The following is a 5,606-nucleotide window of genomic DNA, read 5'->3' on the forward strand; positions in this document are numbered from 1 at the left end:
CGATAGAATCCATTATATGTGATTCATAACTGTGTTTTTCATCCAACTGATTTCACATGCTTCAAAATGTGATACATGAAATGGTTTTATGTCTTAAAATGTTTTGTTATCAAATGAATTACTTTTGAAATGTTTATAAAATGACATCAATTCATTGTTATTTATTGTTCAAAACTCTTAAATGTTCTACAAAACCTCTTTCATGTCCTTGGTCAAATCTATATCTATACACTTATGTTCATAATATATATGTATTGATATGACAGCTTTCATTCTTCATTTAGTTCCCACACTCTTGAGTAGCAAGGGTGTATAAACCTTCTTGGACCACAAATACATTCTAGTAAACTATTATATGGATAGTTTAGGGGATACAAAACATCATTCCTATTACAAGGAATCACACCAGAGTCAGTTCATTCATGAGTCTATACTAAATGTTATATGAAGAGATACACTTACATGGATCCTCTTACATGGATACAGTTACATGGATACTTGTACCTAGAAACTATATGATGAGTTACTATTACATACTATACGTGTAGATTAGTTCTGTCTATCCTAGTACACAAGGATACTATACGGGACTAACCATTCCGGCACCCACCTATTAGCAACAGAGGTAATGAACATCTACGGGTGCCTACGGTTAATACTTATACTGGGGGTACCTTTACCGGACTAACCATTCCTTCGACTTGCTGTTAGCTACAGAGGAAAATGAACATCTACGGAGATTAAAGGTTAATACTTTTCGACAGTCGCGATGTCGTGTTTATCCTAATACAAAAGGATAATACTTATATATGGCTATATTTTCCCTATTACTTTTATTTTGTGATACGTTCACATAAACGATGAGGTAGACTATATATGGTTAAAAGTAGTCATATAGGGGAAAACCCATCTTTGTTACAGCAAAACATTCAATTCTTGGTAGAAGACTACTTTCAAAACATTCAAGTCTTGGTACAAGACTACTTTCAAAACATTCGGGTCTTGGTAGAAGACTACTTTTATACTAGTAGGAAATATGGGATTTTCTAGGGTTTTCACACTTATATCAAATGTTTCGATCAAAACTTTACATGGCATTCATAACAGCTTTCCAAAACAGAGTAATGACACTAAAATACTTATGAATTCACCATCTTTATGCTGATTTACTCTTTCAAAATAACTTGTATTCTCAGGTCACCAGTAGACAGGTACGATGACCAAGTTTTGAGAAGACGGAGCACAGACAAGACTCGTCTTTTATTTTGATTACATATTTTGGTGTCTTATTATAATGAAAGAACACACATGTATTAAGACTTTACTTTTAATGCAATGGATGATGTTGTTGCTTGTTTACTACTTTACACTGTTATGATACTTCACATGACGTCCTCCACCCCTGAACGTTTCCGTCGTTCTTGGTTTTGGGGTGTGACATACACCATGAGGTCATAGATCTGAACTCTGGGGACTAAAGCATCACGTAAAGTTTTAGATTTCTCTTCATGCATAGCCATAATAAGCTCCAAAAGGCCAAAATGATGGTCTAAAGGTTGCATGGGACTTCCATGGCCATAAAGTTGGCACCTTTATGCCATGAAAACCTTTCAAGACCCTAGATCTGCAGTATTCTCTATTTGGGATGTCTAAATCCCAAGAACCATGTCATTTGGACCAAGAACAAGCAAAATGACCCTAAAAGAAGATTTAATCAACTACAAGGCAAGGTTCAAGCTTTATACCAGAAAAATGACGTGGATGAGGCAAGGATTCTGGATCTATATGCTCCTTCATGTGTCTCCAAGCTCTTCCTTCTTCCAATAGCATCAAGTACACACCAAAACACTCAAAAATAGGTCACAAACACTCAAATGGCTTTAGGGTTTTCAAGATTTAAGGGTTGGGACTTGGAGGCTGGAAATGAGACCAACATGAAAGGTTTAGGATGTTTAAATAGGGTGCAAACCCCGAAAATTAGGGTTTCATATCTGCCAGCCTACTCGTCGAGTAGGTTTCTCAACCCACAGTCCTAATAATCTCTACTCAACGATTTTGGGGCTTCCAACTCATCGAGTTGCTCTATAAACATGAATAAATTATAAGTTTAAAAGCATACCAGGAACCAGGCATTACAATTCTCCCCCCCCCCCCCTTTGTCTCAGACTTCGTCCTCTAAGTCTTTTGTCTCAAATAACTCTGGATAATGCTCTCTCATCTCTTCCTCGGGCTCCCAAGTCCACTCTGACCCCTTGCGGTTCATCCACTACACCTTCACTAACCGTACAGCCTTGTTCCTCAAGGTTTTCATTTTCCAATCCAGAATCGTTGTTGGCCTCTCAATGTAGTTGAGGCGGTTATCCACCTGAATATCCTCCAAAGGCACAACTGCGGAATCATCCACTAAGCACTTATGCAGCTGGGAGACATGGAATATTTTGTGGATCTGACTAAGCTCGGCTGGAAGATCAATACGATAAGCTATGCGTCCCACCCGAGCCAAAACCCTGAATGTTCAAACTAATTCTTTCCATTTCTCACAATTCTAACTATGAAAAGAGATGTCGTAATCATGTTGCGCATTTCAGAACGCAATAAACACAACCACTAACCAAAATGATATTTATCAAATCTTTAAAATCGGATAGTGAAAGTGTTTCCTCATAATCATTTTCATGAATTAGAGCGAAAACTTTTGCCACCTACATTTTATGGTGTATGTGTTCCCGTTCATGTGAATCTTATCATTTCCAACTGAAAATCATAAGATAAGGTTGAGGACAAAACCAAAATCAAATTTAGTTTTCCTTTCATGGACTGAACTTTGCTCATTCCTAATTTCTTACCTTCTGGTAGCACACGAGCCTACCAATGCTTCCAAGTTGCTAAGCAGTTCACCCATATTGATCAATGTACTTTCACTGACCAGCGTGGTTTGCTTTTTGCAGTCAAATGAGAACCATAGAACTCATAAGCATTCCCAACTCAACTGGAAGGTGCATAGAAATAAGAATTTGTCAACTTAACGCAATAGGTTATCAACCTTAAGTCGTGTGCTAGTGATAACTAAAAGGTTTATTCTTGATTGGCTCCTGAAACTCTTCAAGATCAATTAGACTCCCACTGAATTCTTGACATATAAGTTTCTCTCTCAAGGAGCATTACTTGACGAGCAAAAACAAATATTCAAAAGTTAGTGTGGATTCCCGACAAGAAAACACTTCATAGAATTGGTCTACGTTTATCCTTTGTTTTAACCAAAACATCACAACTTCCAAATCCAAATGTGCTAGAGTAAGAAAACATTATTATTCCAAATTTCATGAGGTGTTACAAACCTACTTAGAATAAGTTTCAAGATACGATTTGTAGTCACTTGGGTGTGACTCTAAAACTTGATTTGAAACGAAGTATGACTCATCTCTCGATTGAACCATTTCAACAATATTTGATTCCTCTTTTTAGTCAAACAATTGCACTAAGACGTTCTTCAAGTATCAATTGTGATTTCAGAATCATTAAGATGATCATAAAACATGATACTAAAGTAATCTCCTTTCCTTTCAGATTGGAGAAACTTTTATCTTTCTGCCTAACAGATTCTTCTTATTCGTTCAACTACTCTTTGAGAACTTTTCAAAGTGTTAGAACTATGTTTAATCTTATAAAGAAAACCATATTTACCAAAAGCATTAGTAAATTATGACGAATAAAGTTATCATCCTTTGTGGCGGATATGAATAATCCACATCAATGTGTACTAGATCCTTTAGCCCTTCACTTGACTCACATAAACATGTGATCAACGAATTAATCATATTCTTCCAACGATCAAGATTCTCATACATCACACTTACTCAAATTCTATGACTCCAAGTTTCTATCCAATTGGAACTTGGGTGATGAGAATTCCTTTACACTTGGTCAATTATGACCTTTCCACAAATGATATAACTAAGAATCAAATTAACACTGCTAATAATAGAAATATAACCACCAATTTTCATAAATGTCATTTCAAGAAAATATAAAGTAAATAAATCAAAAATTCACTTTTATTGATAATATGCGGAAAATTTTGTCCTTACAAAGCAAATATATGAAACTATGTTTCTAGATATTTCCTAAGCAATCTATTAATATATCGTCACTCCTAAGAGTAGCTTCTAAAATCTGATCATCGAACCATGCAACTGAAATCCATCTCTCACGATAAGATGCAACTCACTCTTATTAAGCTTCTTTCTTTCTCTTAGATCCTGCAAAACATCAAAATGTGATCATCACATCATGTATTAAGAATCTATGAATAGGAACTTAATAAAATAATGGAGTTAGATAATGGATGTACCTGAAGTAGAGTCATATGACTTGACTTTACCATCTCTAAGATCTTTCAGGTAGTCTGGGCAGCTTCGCAACCAATTCCTTTCCAATTAGAAGTAAAAACATATGGACCTTTTAGGATTGTCACATGGAACTATCTCAGAACTAGCATTTCTCTTTACCATATGGTCAAACGGTTTGACCTTGGCCGATCCCTTTCCATTTGGAAGAGAAACCTTTTCTGAACTACCATTGTCAATGTCCATGGAAATTTAGGAGGCAGATCCTTCAAACACTTTTGCTTGACTTGTTCTCTTAAGCATTTCTGCTTCAGCAGCAATCAACATGTGTGTTAGATCAATTAGGGACACGTTGTGGTCAGTCATATAGTAGTATTTAATGAACTGACTATATGACTCAGGAAGAAAAAGTAGAACCAAGTCATTGGCTAGCTCCCTTGGGAAAACGACACCCAACATTCCAAATCTATTAATGTACAATTTCATTTTCAGAACATGCGCACACATAGACTTTCCATCTTGATGTTTGCATGCCAACAGGGCTTGAGTAACTTCGTATTTTTCAGCTTGAAGGAAACATGACTCGGGGAGAGTCACTAAAGGAGACGGAGGAAGAGTTGGAGAAGCATGATTTCCAGTTCCACCATTGCTTGAAGAAGGGAACATTCTTTCACCTTCATAAACATAAGGAAGATCATTTTCAGATAGAGAAGGAAAAACATTTCCAGAAGGACGAAGAAGACCACTATTGTCTGAAATTGATATTTATAATAGGAGAAAAGAGAATTCAAGTTAGTTGATTTTAATCCTTAATTATTAACCCAAAAATTTTAAATTAAGGCTAGGATCCATATTTTTTATTCGAACTTTAAAAATGGATGACGTAATCAAATTTGAATATATTTTAGGTGGTAAAGCATTTACCAATTTCAATCTTATGAAACTCCTAGATCTTTTGAGATTCATTAAACTATTCAATGGCATGTATAATCTTGATTATGCTCTCACTTTGTGACTGGGATGCCGAGGATCACAAACAATATGTGAATAACCATGCAAATTAGTTTGGTACTCTCGATGTCATTTATCATCTAATCAATGTGCCGATTAGCCACATGCGCTCCATTAATCAACGATAGTTTACGAGTCACCCATTTCCACCCTTTATTAGTCCATATTAGTGTGTCAGTTAACCACACACGCTCCACTAACGATTTATATAAAGTGCAATGTGCAATTTCATGGATTAGCATCAAATTC

This window comes from Lactuca sativa, chromosome 7, assembly GCF_002870075.4.
Source record: "Lactuca sativa cultivar Salinas chromosome 7, Lsat_Salinas_v11, whole genome shotgun sequence".
NCBI classification, from domain to species: Eukaryota; Viridiplantae; Streptophyta; class Magnoliopsida; order Asterales; family Asteraceae; genus Lactuca; species Lactuca sativa.